Source organism: Grampus griseus (assembly GCF_964374135.1).
Source record: "Grampus griseus genome assembly, chromosome: 15".
NCBI classification, from domain to species: domain Eukaryota; kingdom Metazoa; phylum Chordata; class Mammalia; order Artiodactyla; family Delphinidae; genus Grampus; species Grampus griseus.
Window position 1 is genome coordinate 65,269,247 of NC_139009.1, and position 21,106 is coordinate 65,290,352.

Here is a 21,106-nt window from a genome sequence, read left to right on the forward strand (position 1 = left end):
TTAGGAATTTTGGACACTCTGTGTAAGAGACAAAAACACAATAACAAAGAAAATTTAAGAAGGCTTCACAATTAGGCATGTTATCACAATTTTTTCTTTAGGTTTAATATAAATTCTTTAGATTAAAATGGATTCTGATGCTGAAATTCAAACAAAATTTATAAAAAATGAGAGGAAAACAATTAGGTTGAGCAAAGTGAATGCTTACATATGGTAGAAAAGGAAGGGGATGATCTGAAGTAGTTTGAAAATAATTTGGGGTCATTAATAGAAATGGAAATGGCTCCCAGAAAAACGAGGGGCAGAACTAGAGAGACTTTCATGGCCTCAGGAATTTAAAGTTGTCAAAAATGCAGTTTGTGAAAGGAGCACATGGTACATGATGCAGTACTTTTAATAGCTCCTCAGGGATGCAATCTTCAGTAGTACAAACAATTCCTTTCTGCTTATCTATTGAGAGAGATTTTCTAAGAGCAATAACTGGGAGTGTAAAGTGACTACCTGCCTAGAGGCAGGATTCTCAGACTGAAGGAATTTCAGAGTAGAAAGCAGAAGCAGTAGCCCCCCAAGGCAGAAACATAATAGCACAGAGGTCAGAAAGCCTCAGGATGTTTCTAGCGATGGTAAAATAAGATAAGGACAGAAAACAAGGACCATGGGACATATAATATCATGTCATCTGCTTAGAGAATTGCCTATGAGTAGCATGAGGGATCTTGTATGCATAAAGATTGGATGTTGTTTCTTTAGTTAAGGCTTATTATTAATCACTGAGGTACAAGAAACGCAGGGATCAATTGAAAATGTAAAAGGAAATGGAAGTTTTTAATGTTTAGGGCTGTTGAGGCATGGAAGGATGTGATCTCCATAAAGATTTAAGGGATATACAATAAAGCCATCTTAATAATTAAAACAAAAAATAAAAATAAAAAAAAAACACGAGTGTGTATGACGTGCTGTCTTAGAGAGAAAAGACATTCTAAGTAGTGTTATGTTTTCTCTCTTAGAATTTTGGAAGCATAGTGTCAAATTATTCCTGTGATAGAAGATTTTTCCCAATTGGATATAAATTTCACAGGTATGGATTTCTGGCTTAACCAGCATGGACTGGCTTACCACTGGTCAAACTAATTAAAAAGAAAATCTTTTTATTTATTTTCTCATGTTTTCTCTGTGTACTACCTTTGTCCCAAATAATATTATCTGCTCTAGTATGGTAATATTAGTGTACTTCTAGGTTATATAGAATTGGATGTTGGAAGCATAAATTTGGCTAGGGACATGGTGTTTAAGAGCTCGATGCTTGGAATGTCTTCTGTTAGTACTCTGGAACTTTAGAAAACTGGAGTGATTCTTAAAGTTATACATCAGTTGTTGAAGAAGACATGCCTGGAGAGCAGTTCACATCTCCTCTGTGATCTAAGTGAGATCCCTCTAAGTGGAACTATGTTTGACTAGAAAACAATGAAGAAGATGAGATGTTCATTTGCATCACTTTTTAAAATTAGATTTCACATATAAGTGACACAGATCTCAAAATCAAACTTATAGTTTTCAAAGGAAAGAGTGGGGGGAAGTGATAAATTAGGATATTGGAATTAACATATACACACTACTCTATATAGAATAGATAACTAATAATGACCTACTGTCTGGCACATGGAACTCTACTCAATACTCTGTAATAACATATGGGAAAATAATCTGAAAAAGAATATATATATATATATATGATTCACTTTGCTGTACACCTGAAACTAACACAAAATTTTAAGTCAACTATACTCCAATAAAAATTAAAAATAAAAAAGGAAGGTGGGATGTTTTGTCAATATTCTGTTTCTAAATTTATCTCTGGGGAGGAAAAAAAAGCAATTAATTTTGTTTTAGATTTAATTCTTCCATGGGTACTGAGTGAACTTGTTGGTTGGTAATCTGACATATTAGAATTTTATTGGGTGCAGTTAAATAGGAGGTATTGTATATTTTCAGCACTTTATTATTGAGGCTTTCACTTTCATTTGGTACAGTTTGTATAACCTGTCTTCAGAACTTGATTGGACAACAGAGCTGTCATAATTTGGACAGGTAGTCTTTCTATGGAGTAGAGGTTGTGCTTTGGGGTAAACTTAACAATCTATAGCTTGATAGATTTCAGAGAATTTGGGTGCAAAAGAAAAATATATACATGAAGGGTTTTGGAGGATCTGAGAGGTCTTATCCTTTTCCTGGGCTCTCAGAGCAAATAAAAGTGGCTACAAAAATTTAGCAGAACTTTTATTACACTTTGTGGATGTTGTCATTTGATGGGAAAACCCACACCACTGAGTGACCAATATAGTCTATACTTTACTTTTTTATTCTAAGAGGATCCCAATGTTTCTTTACATCATCCATCACGACTACAGGTAAGTCTGGATAGAGAAGGAAGATGTATATTTGGCCAAACTGCTAGAGAGTAATTGTTGGGCATTCATTCCTTTTTTTTTTGTTTATTTCCTCCTATTCTTCTTGGCAGCTAGTGTAGTCATATGTATCCATAGTTGCTTCGTACTTAGGAGGTGAAGCCTAAGTTGAACAGCATTAATTGGCTTTGCCCTATAGATTTGCCAGACCTAACTAAAAAAATACAAGATATAGATGGAGTGGACATGCTTTTTCTTATTACTCCACTAATTAAAACTAAGAACCCTGGAAATTATATATTAAACAATCATAAACACATTCTGAAAGGTGGAGAGAAGAAGGGAACGCAAGAATGGCATGATATTGAATTCCCTGATTTCTTTTTGTCTCAGACTTATAGCTGAAGAAGCTGGCAACCTAGAAAAGCCAATCAGTGCAGAAGAAAAAGAAAAAAAAAACCCAACAAAAGCCTGCTATCTCCAGTCAAAAGACCAGGAAAAAGGCAACTTAGCAAGACAGAAATATTTTAGATGATAATGACTCCACTCCAGTCAAACATCACAGAAAAAAAAAAAAACAAAAAAAAAACAATCCCCACAAGAGCAACGACTGAATGGGGAACCAAGATTTTCACCCTCATAGATTGTACCAAGGTACTCTGATTTTTCTGCTGGGGTATTGTCAGAGAAGGCCAAGTAGGAAGCCATGAAACTCATACCTGCTGGCCATTAAGGAGGCTTCCAGATCCTGTAGTGTCAGTGAAGATCACACGGGGATCCTAGATGTCAACTCCCTTTGTGCTTATATGGTGTCAAAGGACTTTCATCATTGCCCAGCAATAATAAGGCCATCTATGTTATGGTATTTACATTGTTGTCAGTAGAGACCACATAGGTAGGTGAAACTCTCATGGCCCAGCATCAATGAGCTCCTATTCAGTGACAATGAGGAAGAACTCAGTCATGGGTGTCAAAGGATGTCAAATATGGAAACTGAATTTCTATCTCCACTTGGAAATAATAAAGTGCCTCCTCTCTTTCTCCAGCTAGAGTGGTGTCAAGACCAAATAAAACAAAATGCTTAAATAAGATGCAGTATCTCAATATAGTACAAAAATATCCAGATTTCTATGAAGAAGTCATTTACCATTTCAAGTACAAGCAAGATCACACACTGAATGAAAAAATAAAGTTGATAGATGCTAACACTGAGATGACAGAGATATTAGAATTATTTGACAAATATTTTAAAACCACCATAATAAAATGCTTTAGTGAACAATTATAAATATGGTTGAAATAAATGAAAACTAAAAAAAGTGCTTAGCAAAGAAATAAAAAGTGTTAGTAAATAAAGAGAAGGCATAAATAAAATGGAGATATCAGAACTGAAACAGAGTAATTGAAATAAAAATATCTGCAGATGGACTCAAAAGAAGAATGAAGAGGAGGGAACAAAGCAAAGAATTGGTAAACTGGAAAACAGAACAGAATCTACTCAGTTTCAACACTAGAGAGAATATAGACTGAAATAAATAAGAAAGAACAGAGTCTAATGAATATGTGGGAATATAATAAGAGATCAAACTTTTGTGTTATTGAAGTCCCAGACAGAGAGGAGAAAACAGGTGGTGTTGAAAAAGTAACTGAGAAAATATGGGTGAAAAAAACCCCAAATTTGGGAAGACATGTAAATATACAAATTCAAGAAACCAAATTAACTAACCCTCAACAGGATAAAGCTGAAGCAATTCATGTCAATATACATAATTTAACATCTAAAAACCAAAGGCAAAGAAAAATGTCTTTAAAGGAGCCAGAAAAAAAGGCCAAGTTGCCTATATGGGGAAAACAATTCAAATTATAGTAGATTTCTCATCAGAAAAGACAGGCTCAGAAGGAAATAGCACAATATACATTAAGTGATTAAAAAAAAAAAAAAAAAAAAAAAAGAATTGCTAACCCAGAGTCCTATATACAGCAAAAACTATGCTTCAAGAATGAAGAAGAAAACAGATGGAGAGATATATTATATTCTTGGATGGAAGAATCAACACTGTGGAAATGACTCTACTACCCAACGCAATCTACAGATTCAATGCAATCCCTATCAAACTATCAATGACATTTTTCACAGAACTAGAACAAAAAATTTCACAATTTGTGTGGAAACACAAAGACCCTGGATAGCCAATGCAATATTGAGAAAGAAAAGCAGAGCAGGAGGAATCAGATTCCCAGACTTCAGACTATACTACAAAGCTACAGTAATCAAGACAGTATGGTACTGTGGCACAGTAACAGAAATATAGATCAATGGGACAGGATAGAAAGCCAAGAGATAAACCCAAGCACATATGGTCACTTTATTTTTTTGATAAAGGAGGCAAGAATATACAATGGAGAAATGACAGCCTCCTCAATAAGTGATGCTGGGAAAACTGAACAGCTACATGGAAAAGAATGAAATTAGAACACTTGCTAACACCCTACACAAAAATAAACTCAAAATGGATGAAAGACCTAAATTTAAGGCCAGACACTATCAAACTCTTAGAGGAAAACATAAGCAGAACACTCTGTAACATAAATCACAGCAAGATCCTTTTTGACCCACCTCCTAGAGAAATGGAAATAAAAACAAAAATAAACAAATGGGACCTAATGAAACTTAAAAGGTTTTGCACTGCAAAAGAAACCATAAACAAGATGAAAACACAACCCTCAGAATGGGAGAAAGTATTTGCAAATGAAGCAACAGACAAAGGATTAATCTCCAGTATTTACAAGCAGCTCATGCAGCTCAATATGAGAAAAACAAACAACCCAATCCACAAATGGACAGAAGATCTAAATAGACATTTCTCCAAAGAATATATACAGGTTGCCAACAAACACATGAAAGGATGCTCAACATCACTAATCATTAGAGAAATGCAAATCAAAACTACAATAAGGTATCACCTCACACCAGTCAGAACGGCCATCAAAAACTCTACAAACAATAAATGCTGGAGAGGGTGTGGAGAAAAGGGAACCCTCTTGCACTTTTTGTGGGAATGTACATTGATACAGCCACTATGGAGAACAGTATGGGGGTTCCTTAAAAAATTAAAAATAGAACTACCATATGACCCAGAAATCCCAGTACTGGGTATATACCCTGAGGAAACCACAATTCAAAAAGAGTCATGCATCACAATGTTCATTGCAGCTCTATTTAAAATAGCCCATACATGGAAGCAACCTAAGTGTCCATCAACAGATGAATAGATAAAGAAGATGTGGCACATTTATACAATGGAATATTACTGGGCCATGAAAAGAAATGAAATTGAGTTATTTGTAGTGAGGTGGATGGACTTAAAGTCTGTCATACAGAGTGAAGTAAGTCAGAAAGAGAAAAACAGATACTGTATGCTGACACATATGTATGGAATCTAAAAAAATAAAAATAAAAAAAGGTTATGAAGAACCTAGAGGCAGGACAGGAATAATGATGCAGATGTAGAGAATGGACTTGAGGACAACGGGAGGGGGAAGGGTAACCTGGGACAAAGTGAGAGAGAGACATTGACATATACACACTACCAAATGTAAAATAGATAACTAATGGGAAGCAGCCACATAGCACAGTGAGATCTACTCAGTGCTTTGTGACCACCTAGAGGGGTGGGATCAGGAATGTGGGAGGGAGATGCAAGAGGGAGGGCATATGGAGATATATGTATACGTATAGCTGATTTATTTTTCTATACAGCAGAAACTAGCACAACATTGTAAACCAATTATACTCCAGTAAAGATGCTAAAAAAAAAAAGAATGAAGGAGAAATAAAGTATTTTCAAGTGAAGGAAACCTAAGGAAATGTGTCATTGGCAGAACTACACACACACACATACTCAGACTTACAAGCACAAGCTAAAGGAAATTTTCTAAACAAAAGGAAATGATAAAACAAGGTATTTTAGAATGTTAGGAAGAAAGAAAGAACACAGTAAGAAAAAAATGAATTAATACAATTGACTTTTTCCCTCCTTTAAGTTTTCTAAGTTATGTTTGATGATTGAATTAAACATGGTACCTGCCTGCTGTGCTGTGGTTCTAAATGTATGTAGAGGAAATATTTAAGGCAATCATATTGTCTTATATTAGAGGGTAAAATGGTGTAAAGAGAGGTCAGGCTCTATTATTCAAACAAACTAGTAAATAACAACACAAATAGACTGATATAAATTATTAATATACAACATAGTAATTATAGGAACCATTATAGAATATATTCAAAGAGATATACTTGAAAACACTGTACACAATTATAAATAGAATTTTTTTAAAAAATGTTTTAATAACCCTCAGAAAGGCATGTATAAATAAAACATAAAAGAGATAACAGAAAACAAAAATACAATGACAGGCTTAAGCCCTAACATATATATAATTACACTTAATGTAAATGTTCTAAATATGCCAATTAAGGGAAAAATACTGATGGAGAGGATTAAACATGGCCTAACTATACCCACAAGAAATTTATTTCAAATATAATTGTATAGTTAGGTTGAAAGCAAAAAGATGAATAAATATATATCAATAGTAATTAGTAATCAACAGCAAATAACCTAAGAAAAACAGGAATAGCTATATTAATAATCAGTAAAGTAAATATTGAAACAAAGAAAATTACCAGAGATGGGCATTATATACTGATAAAATGGTCAGCCAATTAAGAAGACATAGTTATCCTAAATATGCATGCACCAAACAACAAAGCTAAACAATATGTGAAGCAAAAGCTAATTGAACTAAAAGGAGAAATAGACAAACACACAGGTGTTGGAGACTTCAACACCCTTCTCTTAATAATTGACAGAACAACTAGACAGAAAATCAGCAATAATATAGAACTCAATAATACCATAAAACAACAGAATCTGATCAACATTTACAGAACACTGTATCCAACAACATGAGAGTACACATTCTTTTCAAGTGTCACTAGACCATATAATAACATATATAGTCCCAGAACTATATTTTGGAACTTAAGGACAGATAACATCAAATTTAAAATAATTGAATTCAATAACAGACATAAAAAGAAAACTACCAAACACTGGGAACAAAACAACACTTCTAAATAATTCATGGGTCAAAGATGAAATGTCAAGGGAAATATATATATATATATATGAAAATTTATATATATACAAATGAAAATACAACATATAAAAAATTGTGGGATACATCTAGAGCAGTGCTAAGAGGGAAATTTATAGCATTAAGTACATATGATACAAAAAAAGAAAAGTCTCACAACAATAATTTAAGTTCTACATCAAGAACATAGAAAAAGAGGGGGCAAAAAAGCAAACAGAAGAATGGAAATAAAGATTATAAATCAATGAAACTGTAAAAGAAAACTGAAAGAAAATAAAGAGTGTTTTCTTTGGAAAGATTAACAAAATATACAAATATCTAGTAAGACTGACAAGAAGAAAAGAGAGGACACAAATATTCAATATCAGGAATGAAATAAAGGATATCACTACAAATCCTGAAGACATCAAAATAAGGAAATAATATAAACAACTCTATACACATAAATTTGACAACATAGATGAAATGAACAATTTCTTTAAAACAATAAACCACCACAACTAGTTCATTATGAAATTGATAAATTGAGAAACCTTATTAAGGATATTAAATTTGTAATATAAAACTTCCCATGAAAGAAATTCCTGGGCCCTGTTTTCACTGAACAATTCTACCAAAGATAAAGGCAAAAACAAACAAACAGACAAACAAAACACACCAATTCAACACGACCTCCTCTTAAAAACAGAATTTATTTTATGAAGCTACTATTCCCCTGATTCCAAAACTAGATGACAGTATAAAATAAGGAAACCAATGAACAACATCTTTCATAAATATAGGTGCATAAATCCTTAACAGAATATGAACAAACAGAATTATACACACGTACATACCTTTTGACATAATGGGATTTATAACAAAGATGTATGGTCACTTTAATATTTGAAAGGTAATGTAATCCAATCATATTGAGAAGCTAAAGAAAAAAGTAGCATGATCATATCAATGCAAAAAAAAAACATTTAAGAAAATTCAGCACCCATTCATGATAAAAACTTTTGGAAAATTAGGAATAAAAGAAAACCTGAGTTTGTACAAGACTGTGTACAAAGACTTCTACAAAGACTATCTACAAGACTACAATTTGTTAAAGACTATCTAAGGAAGTCTACATCTAGCATTATACTTATGGTGAAAGACTGAATGCATTCTCTCTAAGACTGGGAACAAGACAAGGATGTTCACTTTCACCACTGTTACTCAACATAATGCTGGAATTTCTACCAATGCAATAAGACAAAAAAAGCAAATAGGTTGTATACAGTTTGTATACATACAGGCATACAGATTGTAAAGGAAGAGATAAAACTGTCCCTATTGCAGATGACATGACTGTCTACATAGAAAATACCAAGGGATCTACAAAAATAACTCACTTTACTACTGAGTTCAGGAGCATCACTAAGTATAATATAAAGATACAAAAATAAATTATATTTCTATATACTAGTAGTTAACATGTTGGCAGTGAACTTAAAAAGACAATCATTTCCCTTTGACTATCTTCATTTAAGTCCTCTACCCTTCACTTACCACCTCTAGTAACCATAAATCTGATATTTTTTATGAGTTGTTTGTTAATTTGTTTTGAATTCCAGATATAAGTGAGATCATAATGTATTTGTTTTTAATCTGTCTGGCTTATCTCACTTAGCATAATGCCCGCCCTCAAGGTCCACCTAAGTTGTCACAAATGGCAAGATTTCCTTCTTTTTATGGCTAAATAATTTTCCATTTTTACTGAATAGTATTCCACTCCATTATATATAAATCTATAACCAGAAGTGGAATTTCTTGATCATATAGTAGTTTTGTTTTTCATTTTTGAGAAAACTCCATAATGTTTTCCATAGTGGCTGTACCAATTTACAATCCCACCAACAGTGTACTAGTATTCCCTTTTTCCACATCCTCACCAACACTTATTTCTTGTCTTTTTGATAATAAAAATTGTAACAGGTGTGAAGTGATATCCTATTGTGGCTTCAATTGCATTTCCCTGATTACTAGTGATGTTGAATATCCTTTCATGTACCTATTGGAAATTTAAATGTCTTATTTGGAGAAATGTCATTCCCAGGTCCTTTGTCTATTTATTTATTTATTTAAAAGATAATTTTTTGATGTGGACCATTTTTAAACTCTTTAATGAATTTGTTACAATATTGCTTTTGGTTTATGTTTTGTTTTTTTGGCCACAAGTCATGTGGGATCTTAGATCCTTGACCAGGGATCTAACCCACACCCCATGCATTGGAAGGCAAAGTCTTAAGCACTGGGCCATCAGGGAAATCCCTGCCTATTTTTAAAATTTGATTATGTATTTTTCTGCTATTGAGTTTTATGAGTTTCTTATATAGTTGTATATTAATTCCTTTGCAAATATTTTCAAATATATGATATATGATTTGCAAATTTCTTCCATTCTATAGGTTGCTTTTTCATTTTGTTGATCATTACTTTTGTTATGCAGGAGCTTCTACAATATTGTCCATCAATTCCATTTCTAGGCATATATCCAAAGGAAACAAAATCACTATGTCAAAGAGATATCTGCTCCACCATGCTCATCGCAGCATTATTTACAATACCTAGGCATAGAAATAACGTACATGTCTACTGACAGATAAATGGGTAAAGAAAATGTGGAGGCAGGGACACATTATATGTATAAGGAAATACTATTCAACCATTAAAAATGAAGGAAATCCTGTCATTTGTGACAACATGGATGAACCTTGAAGACATTATGCTTAGTGAAATAAGTCAGATAGAGAAAGATAAATAGTGCATGATCACACATGAGTAAAATTGAAAAGAGAAAACAAAACAAAAACTTGTAGAAAAAGATAACAGATTTGTGGTTATAAGAGGTGATAGGTGGTGGGTGGGAGTATTGAATGAAGGTGTTCAAAAGGTACAAACTTCTAGTTATAAGATAAATAAGGACATGACTCACCAACATGGCGGAGGATTAGGAGGATGTGGGGTTCATCTCTCTCCACAAATGCATCAAGAATACATCTACAGATAGAACAATTCTCACAGAAGACCAGCTGAACACTAGCAGAAGACCTTGGACACCAGAAAGACAAGAAAAATCCACACATAACTAGGTGGGACAAAATAAAGAAGGGAAAAAAAAAGAGGAGAAGAAGCTGGATGGGATCTGTGCCCTGGGGACGAGCTGAAGCACAAGAGAGGCTCTTACATCTGGGGAAGCCCCCTCACTGACTGGTAAAGTAGTTGGGACAGAAGGGGAGCTTCTGAGGCTGTTGGAGGAGGACGAAATGACCAGTCTGTAGCAGACAGGATAGAGTGAGACCTCCACAGATGGTCCAAGCCACAGTCCTGTCCACCCCAGACTGGGACATGTGTCCACTGGTGCTCATGGGAGCTGAGAGCTGGAATGTGGGGATTGGAGAGCAAACCCAGGGGGAAGACTGCTATTGGCTGCAAGGAGACAGCCTGAAGGGAAGGGAGGGAGGAAATTCGCAATCAGAAATGCTTGTGGAGGAAACCCAGACTGCCACAGAAGCAAGGTGCCACTGCTGAGTGATGCACAGGGGTGGAGCCACCTTTGAAGCCTCTCTCTCCACATGTCAACCCCCTGTCCCACCAGGTGCTAAAAAACACCCCCTCCAGGGCTGACTTTTACATGCCTGCAACCAGGCACTAAGAAAAGTCCCCAAAAGGGCTGACATTCTCATGCTCACCACCAGCTGCTAGGGCCAGATCAATAATGCCCGTGGCCTCTGGCTTTCCCATGCACCTGTTGCCACCAGGGCCCCCATGATCCAGGCAGTCCTCCATGCCCTTTCCTCCCTGAGGCAGACCCGAGTGCTCCAGGACAGCCTCAGGAGCAGACTCCTGTGGGTGGTCCACATGCAGTGATGAGGCTAAAATCACTGCTGAGCCCCAGGGGCAGGGTGACTGGCGAAGAGGAACAGAAGTCTCCCTGCGCAGCTGAACAAGCCATAGATAAATCCCCATGATCAGCTTGGTAAACCCTGCACCCATGGAATATCTGAATGGACAATGAGTGTTCCCACAAATGAAACCTTTCTAGCTTTAGCAGCTGTGGACTTTGGGGACTAGTACATGCAGGAGTTGAGCCAGGTTAGAGTCTGAGCTTCTCCCACAGTGCCCACTGGGGGACCGTGTAACTCATGGTGGTGGCAAGGACACTGTCAGCTGACACCCCAGGAAAATATAATTATTGTTTGCTTTTTTTTTTTTTAATGTTTTGTTATGTTCTGTTGTTGTTTTATTATTATTTGTTTTTATTTTCATTTAGACTTTAAAATTTGTTTTAATTTATATATATTTCTATTTGTACATTACTTTTTCTGTTCTGTGTTTTTTTTTTTTTTTTTTTTTATTTTATTTATTTTATTTTTTTTTTTAACATCTTTATTGGGGTATAATTGCTTTACAATGGTGTGTTAGTTTCTGCTTTATAACAAAGTGAATCAGTCATACATAAACATATGTTCCCATATGTCTTCCCTGTTGCGTCTCCCTCCCTCCCACCCTCCCCATCCCACTCCTCCAGGCTGTCACAAAGCACCGAGCCAATATCCCTGTGCCATGCGGCTGCTTCCCACTAGCTATCTACCTTACTGCGTTTGTTAGTGTGTATATGCCCATGACTCTCTCTCGCCCTGTCACAGCTCACCCTTCCCCCTCCCCATAACCTCAAGTCCGTTCTCTAGGAGGTCTGCGTCTTTATTCCTGCTTTACCCCTAGGTTCTTCATGACATTTTTTTCTTAAATTCCATATATATGTGTTAGCATACGGTATTTGTCTTTTTCTTTCTGACTTACTTCACTCTGTATGACAGACTCTAGGTCTATCCACCTCATTACAAATAGCTCAATTTCGTTTCTTTTTATGGCTGAGTAATATTCCATTGTATATATGTGCCACATCTTCTTTATCCATTCATCCGATGACAGGCACTTAGGTTGTTTCCATCTCCGGGCTATTGTAAATAGAGCTGCAATGAACATTTTGGTACATGACTCTTTTTGAATTTTGGTTTTCTCAGGGTATATGCCCAGTAGTGGGATTGCTGGGTCATATGGTAGTTCTATTTGTAGTTTTTTAAGGAACCTCCATACTGCTCTCCATAGTGGCTGAACCAATTCACATTCCCACCAGCAGTGCAAGAGTGTTCCCTTTTCTCCACACCCTCTCCAGCATTTATTGTTTCTAGATTTTTTGATGATGGCCATTCTGACTGGTGTGAGATGATATCTCATTGTAGTTTTGATTTGCATTTCTCTAATGATTAATGATGTTGAGCATTCTTTCATGTGTTTGTTGGCAGTCTGTATATCTTCTTTGGAGAAATGTCTATTTAGGTCTTCTGCCCATTTTTGGATTGGGTTGTTTGTTTTCTTGTTATTGAGCTGCATGAGCTGCTTGTAAATTTTGGAGATTAATCCTTTGTCGGTTGCTTCATTTGCAAATATTTTCTCCCATTCTGAGGGTTGTCTTTTGGTCTTGTTTACGGTTTCCTTTGCTGTGCAAAAGCTTTGAAGTTTCATTAGGTCCCATTTGTTTATTTTTGTTTTTATTTCCATTACTCTAGGAGGTGGGTCAGAAAGGATCTTGCTTTGATTTATGTCATAGAGTGTTCTGCCTATGTTTTCCTCTAAGAGTTTGATAGTTTCTGGCCTTACATTTAGGTCTTTAATCCATTTTGAGCTTATTTTTGTGTATGGTGTTAGGGAGTGATCTAATCTCATACTTTTACATGTACCTGTCCAGTTTTCCCAGCACCACTTATTGAAGAGGGTGTCCTTTCTCCATTGTACATTACTGCCACCTTTATCAAAGATAAGGTGTCCATATGTGCATGGGTTTATCTCTGGGCTTTCTATCCTGTTCCATTGATCTATCTTTCTGTTTTTGTGCCAGTACCATACTGTCTTGATGACTGTAGCTTTGTAGTATAGTCTGAAGTCAGGGAGCCTGATTCCTCCAGTTCCTTCTTTCGTTCTCAAGATTGCTTTGGCTATTCGGGGTCTTTTGTGTTTCCATACAAATTGTGAAAGTTTTTGTTCTAGTTCTGTGAAAAATGCCAGTGGTAGTTTGATAGGGATTGCATTGAATCTATAGATTGCTTTGGGTAGTAGAGTCATTTTCACAATGTTGATTCTTCCAATCCAAGAACATGGTATATCTCTCCATCTATTTATATCATCTTTAATTTCTTTCATCAGTGTCTTATAATTTTCTGCATACAGGTCTTTTGTCTCCTTAGGTAGGTTTATTCCTAGATATTTTATTCTTTTTGTTGCAATGGTAAATGGGAGTGTTTTCTTGATTTCACTTTCAGATTTTTCATCATTAGTATATAGGAATGCCAGAGATTTCTGTGCATTAATTTTGTATCCTGCCACTTTACCAAATTCATTGATTAGCTCTAGTAGTTTTCTGGTAGCATCTTTAGGGTTCTCTATGTATAGGATCATGTCATCTGCAAACAGTGACAGCTTTACTTCTTCTTTTCCAATTTGGATTCCTTTTATTTCCTTTTCTTCTCTGATTGCTGTGGCTAAAACTTCCAAAATTATATTGAATAAGAGTGGTGAGAGTGGGCAACCTTGTCTTGTTCCTGATCTTAGTGGAAATGCTTTCAGTTTTTCACCATTGAGGATGATGTTTGCTGTGGGCTTGTCATATATGGCCTTTATTATGTTGAGGAAAGTTCCCTCTATGCCTACTTTCTGCAGGGTTTTTATCATAAATGGGTGTTGAATTTTGTCAAAAGCTTTCTCTGCATCTATTGAGATGATCATATGGTTTTTCTCCTTCAATTTGTTAATATGGTTTATCACATTGATAGATTTGCGTATATTGAAGAATCCTTGCATTCCTGGAATAAACCCCACTTGATCATGGTGTATGATCCTTTTAATGTGCTGTTGGATTCTGTTTGCTAGTATTTTGTTGAGGATTTTTGCATCTATGTTCATCAGTGATATTGGCCTGTAGTTTTCTTTCTTTGTGACATCCTTGTCTGGTTTTGGTATCAAGGTGATGGTGGCCTCGTAGAAGGAGTTAGGGAGTGGTCCTCCCTCTGCTATATTTTGGAAGAGTTTGAGAAGGATAGGTGTTAGCTCTTCTCTAAATGTTTGATAGAATTCGCCTGTGAAGCCATCTGGTCCTGGGCTTTTCTTTGTTGGAAGATTTTTAATCACAGTTTCAATTTCAGTGCTTGTGATTGGTCTGTTCATATTTTCTATTTCTTCCTGATTCAGTCTTGGCAGGTTGTGCATTTCTAAGAATTTGTCCATTTCTTCCAGATTGTCCATTTTATTGGCATAGAGTTGCTTGTAGTAATCTCTCATGATCTCTTTTATTTCTGCAGTGTCAGTTGTTACCTCTCCTTTTTCATTTCTAATTCTATTGATTTGAGTCTTCTCCCTTTTTTTCTTGATGAGTCTGGCTAGTGGTTTATCTATTTTGTTTATCTTCTCAAAGAACCAGCTTTTAGTTTTATTGATCTTTGCTATTGTTTCCTTCATTTCTTTTTCATTTATTTCTGATCTGATTTTTATGATTTCTTTCCTTCTGCTAGCTTTGGGGTTTTTTTGTTCTTCTTTCTCTAATTGCTTGAGGTGCAAGGTTAGGTTGTTTATTCGAGATGTTTCCTGCTTCTTAAGGTGGGCTTGTATTGCTATAAACTTCCCCCTTAGAACTGCTTTTGTTGCATCCCACAGGTTTTGGGTCGTTGTGTCTCCATTGTCATTTGTTTCTAGGTATTTTTTGATTTCCTCTTTGATTTCTTCAGTGATCTCTTCATTATTAAGTAGTGTATTGTTTAGCCTCCATGTGTTTGTATTTTTTACAGATCTTTTCCTGTAATTGATATCTAGTCTCATGGCGTTGTGGTCAGAAAAGATACTTGATACAATTTCAATTTTCTTAAATTTCCCAAGGCTTGATTTGTGACCTAAGATATGATCTATCCTGGAGAATGTTCCATGAGCACTCGAGAAAAATGTGTATTCTGTTGTTTTTGGATGGAGTGTCCTATAAATATCAATTAAGTCCATCTTGTTTAATGTATCATTTAAAGCTTGTGTTTCCTTATTTATTTTCATTTTGGATGATCTGTCCATGGGTGAAAGTGGGGTGTTTAAGTCCCCTACTATGAATGTGTTACTGTCGATTTCCCCTTTTATGGCTGTTAGTATTTGCCTTATGTATTGAGGTGCTCCTATGTTGGGTGCATAAATATTTACAATTGTTATATCTTCTTCTTGGATCGATCCCTTGATCATTATGTAGTGTCCTTCTTTGTCTCTTTTAATAGTCCTTATTTTAAAGTCTATTTTGTCTGATATGAGAATTGCTACTCCAGCTTTCTTTTGGCTTCCATTTGCATGGAATATCTTTTTCCATCCCCTTACTTTCAGTCTGTATGTGTCTCTAGGTCTGAAGTGGGTCTCTTGTAGACAGCATATATAAGGGTCTTGTTTTTGTATCCATTCAGCTAATCTGTGTCTTTTGGTGGGAGCATTTAGTCCATTTACATTTAAGGTAATTATCGATATGTATGTTCCTATTCCCATTTTCTAAATTGTTTTGGGTTCGTTATTATAGGTCTTTTCCTTCTCTTGTGTTTCTTGCCTAGAGAAGATCCTTTAGCATTTGTTGTAAAGCTGGTTTGGTGGTGCTGAACTCTCTCAGCTTTTGCTTGTCTGTAAAGGTTTTAATTTCTCCATCAAATCTGAATGAGATCCTTGCTGGGTAGAGTAGTCTTGGCTGCATGTTCTTCTCCTTCATCACTTTCAGTATGTCCTGCCACTCCCTTCTGGCTTGTAGGGTTTCTGCTGAGAGATCAGCTGTTAACCTTATGGGGATTCCCTTATGTGTTATTTGTTGTTTTTCCCTTGCTGCTTTTAATATGCTTTCTTTGTATTTAATTTTTGACAGTTTGATTAATATGTGTCTTGGCGTATTTCTCCTTGTATTTATCTTGTATGGGACTCTCTGTGCTTCCTGGACTTGATTAACTATTTCCTTTCCCATATTAGGGAAGTTTTCAACTATAATCTCTTCAAATATTTTCTCAGTCCCTTTCTTTTTCTCTTCTTCTTCTGGAACCCCTATAATTCGAATGTTGGTGCGTTTAATGTTGTCCCAGAGGTCTCTGAGACTGTCCTCAGTTCTTTTCATTCTTTTTTCTTTATTCTGCTCTGCAGTAGTTATTTCCACTATTTTATCTTCCAGGTCACTTATCCGTTCTTCTGCCTCAGTTATTCTGCTATTGATCCCATCTAGAGTACTTTTAATTTCATTTATTGTGTTGTTCATCGTTGCTTGTTTCATCTTTAGTTCTTCTAGGTCCTTGTTAACTGATTCTTGCATTTTGTCCAATCTATTGTCCATTCTATCTCCAAGATTTCGGATCAACCTTACTATCATTATTCTGAATTCTCTTTCAGGTAGACTGCCTATTTCCTCTTCATTTGTTAGGTCTGGTGCATTTTTATCTTGCTCCTTTATCTGCTGTGTGTTTTTCTGTCTTCTCATTTTGCTTATCTTACTGTGTTTGGGGTCTCCTTTTTGCAGGCTGCAGGTTTGTGGTTCCTCCTGTTTTTGATGTCTGTCTCTAGTGGCTAAGGTTGGTTCAGTGGGTTGTGTAGGCTTCCTGGTGGAGGGGACTAGTGCCTGTGTTGTGGTGGATGAGGCTGGATCTTGTCTCTCTAGTGGGCAGGTTCACGTCTGGTGGTGTGTTTTGGGGTGTCTGTGGACTTATTATGATTTTAGGCAGCCTCTCTGCTAATGGGTGGGGTTGTGTTCCTGTTTTGCTAGTTGTTTGGCATAGGTTTTCCAGCACTGTGGCTTGCTGGTCGTTGAGTGAAGCTGGGTGCTGGTGTTAAGATGGAGGTGTCTGGGAGATTTTCGCCGTTTAATATTATGTGGAGCTGGGAGGTCTCTTGTTGATCAGTGTCCTGAAGTTGGCTGTCCTACCTCAGAGGCAGAGCCCTGCCTCCTGGCTGGAGCACCAAAAGCTTTTCATCCACAGGCTCAGGATAAAAGGGAGAAAAAGTAGAGGGAATTAGTAGAAGTATGAGGAAAGAAAGAAGGAAAGGAGGGTAGGAAGGAAGGAAGAAAGAAAGAAAGAAGCAAAGAAGGAAAGAAGGCAAGAAGGAAAGAAAGGAGGGAGAGAGGGAAGGAGGAAGGAAGGAAGGAGGGAAAGAAGGAAAAAAGACAGAAAGAAAGAAGATACAGTAAAAATAAAATACAGTATAATAAAGTTATTGAATTAAAAACTTCTTATTTAGAAAAAAAAAAAAGGGACGGAAAGAACCTAGGACAAATGTTAGAAGCAAAGCTATACAGACAAAATCTTACACAGAAGCATACACATACACCCTCACTAAAAGAGGTAAATGGGGAAAAATCCTAAATCTTGCTGTCAGAGACCACCTCCTCAATTTGGGATGATTCGTTGTCTAAAGGAGGGAAGGAAGGACGGAAAGAAAGAAAGAAAGAACGAAGGTAAAGTATAATAAGGTTATTAAAATTAATTATTAAGAAAAAAATTTAAAAAAAAAACATGGACGGATAGAACCCTAGGACAAATGGTGGAAGCAAGACTATACAGACAAGATCTCACACAGAAGCATACACATACACATTCACAAAAAGAGGAAAGGGGAAAAAATCATAGATCTTGCTCCTAAAGTCCACTTCCTTAATTGGGGATGATTGGTTGTCTATTCAGGTATTCCACAGATGCAGGGTACATCAAGTTGATTGTGGGGCTTTAATCCGCTGCTTCTGAGGCTGCTGGGAGGGATTTCCCTTTCTCTTCTTTGTTCTCACAGCTCCCAGGGCTAAGCTTTGGATTTGGCCCTGCCACTGCGTGTAGATCGCTGGAGGGCGTCTGTTTTTTGCTCAGACAGGATGGGGTTAAAAGAGCCGCTGATTGGGGGCTCTGGCGCACTCAGGCCGGCGGGGACGGAGGGGCACAGAGTGCGGGGCGGGCCTGCGGTGGCAAAGGCCGGCGTGACTTTGCACCAGCCTGAGGCGCGCTGTGCGCTCTCCCGGGGAAGTTGTCCCTGGATCCCGGGAACCCGGCAGTGGCGGGCTGCACAGGCTCCGCGGAAGAGGGGTGTGGAGAGTGACCTGTGCTCGCACACAGGCCCCTTGGTGGCGGCAGCAGCAGCCTTAACGTCTCCCGCCCGCCTCTGGGGTCCGCGCTTTTTGCCGCGGCTTGCGCCCGTCTCTGGAGTCCGCGCCCTCAGCCGCGGCTCGCGCCCGTCTCTGGATTCCGCGCTTTCAGCCGCGGCTCGCGCCCGTCTCTGGATTCCGCGCTTTCAGCCGCGGCTCGCGCCCGTCTCTGGATTCCGCGCTTTCAGCCGCGGCTCGCGCCCGTCTCTGGATTCCGCGCTTTCAGCCGCGGTTCGCGCCCGTCTCTGGGGTTCGCGCTTTTAGCCGCGGCTCGCGCCCGTCTCTGGAGTTCCTTTAAGCAGCGTTCTTAAACCCCTCTCCTCACGCCCCAGGAAACAAAGAGGGAAGGAAAAGTCTCCTGCCTCTTCTGCAGGTGCAGGCTTTTCCCCGGACTCCCTCCCGGCTAGCTGTGGTGCACTAACCCCTTCAGGCTATGTTCAAGCCGCCAACCCCAGTCCTCTCCCTGCGCTCCGGCCTCAGCTCTCAGCCCCGCCCGCCCCGGCGGGTGAGCAGACAAGCCTCTCGGGCTGGTGAGTGCCGGTCGGCACCGATCCTCTGTGCGGGAATCTCCCCGCTTTGCCCTCCGCACCCGTTGCTGTGCACTCCGCAGCTTCGAAGCTCCCCCCTCCGCCTCCCGCAGTCTCCGCCCGCGAAGGGGCTTCCTAGAGTGTGGAAACTTTTCCTCCTTCACAGCTCCCTCCCACTGGTGCAGGTGCCGTCCCTATTCTTTTGTCTCTGTTTTTTCTTTTGCCCTACCCAGGTACGTGGGGAGTTTCTTGCCTTTTGGGAGGTCTGAGGTCTTCTGCCAGCCTTCAGTAGGTGTTCTGTAGGAGTTGTTCCACGTGTAGATGTATTTCTGGTATATCTGTGGGGAGGAAGGTGATCTCCGCGTCTTACTCTTCCGCCATCTTCCGCCTTCTCCTGTTCTGTGTTTTTTCATTGTTTTCTTTTTACTTTGTTCTACTTGTTTATATTTTTTTCCCTTTGTTCTATTTATCTGTTTTGTCTTTTTATTATCATTTTCATGTGTTTGTTTTCTTTGCCTTTTCCTTCAGTTTGCATTCTGCTTTTGTTTTGTTTTTTATTTTTGTCAGTTTTATTTTTAATTCTTTGATTTCATTTGGGAGTTCTTTTGTTTCTCTGGTTTTTCTCTTGTTTTATGTTTTCCCTGTTTTTGTTTTTATTTCTTTTTTTGTATGTGTGTGCTCCTTTGTATTTTGGGGTTTTGTTTGGTTCTGCTTCTATCATCTGTATGGGGTTTTGTCTGTCCATTCATTGTTTGTTCTAAATTGTTTTTGCTGTTTGCTTGTTTTTGCTATTTGTCTTGGGAGTTTTTGCATGTTTGTTTTCATTTGTTTTCTTCTCACCATTTCTTTTTTATTTTCTTTTATCTTCTCTCTTATTGCCAAGCCATATGGCTTGCAGGGTCTTGGTGCCCAGGGCAGGGGTTGGGCCCGAGCCTCTGGGGAGGGAGCACCAAGTCTATGATGCTGGAACACCAGAGAATTCCTGGTCCCATGGAATATTAAATGGTGAGAGTTCTTCCAGAGGTCTCCATCTCAACTCCAAGACCCAGCTCCACCCAACTGCCTGCAAGCTCCAGAGCAGAATCCCCATGGAAAACAACAAGCAAGACAGAAACACAAACCCACCTATCAGCAGACAAGCTGCCTAAAGTCATACTAAGACAACAAACACCTCAAAACACAGGCACAAGTCCTTACTACCAGGAAGCCAACACAAGCCACTGGAGCATCTTAATCACTAGGGACAGAACCCTGAAGCAAGAGGAACTACAACCCTGCACCCTGTGAAAAAGAGACCTCAAACACAGTAAGACAAAATGAGACGACAGAGAAATAAGTTGCAATGAAGGAGTAAGATAAAAACCAAAAGAACAAATAAATGAAGAGGAAATAGGCAGGCTACCTGAAAAAAAAATTCAGAGTAATGATAGTAAAGATGACCCAAAATCTCAGAAATGGAATGGAGATAATAAAATAAATGTATAACAAGGACCTAGAAGAACTAAAGAACAAACAAACTGTGATGAACAATACAATAACTGAAATTAAAAATACACTAGAAGGAATCAATAGTGGAATAACTGAGGCAGAAAAACAGGTAAGTGAGCTGGAAGATAGATTGATGGAAATAACTGCTGCAAAATACAATAAAGGAAAAAGAATGAAAGAATTGAGGACAGTCTCAGAGACATCTGGGACAATATTAAATGCACCAACATTCAAATTATAGAGGTCCCAGAAGAACAAGAGAAAGAAAAAGTGTCTGAGATAATATTTGAAGAGACTACAGTCAAAAAATTACCAAACATGGG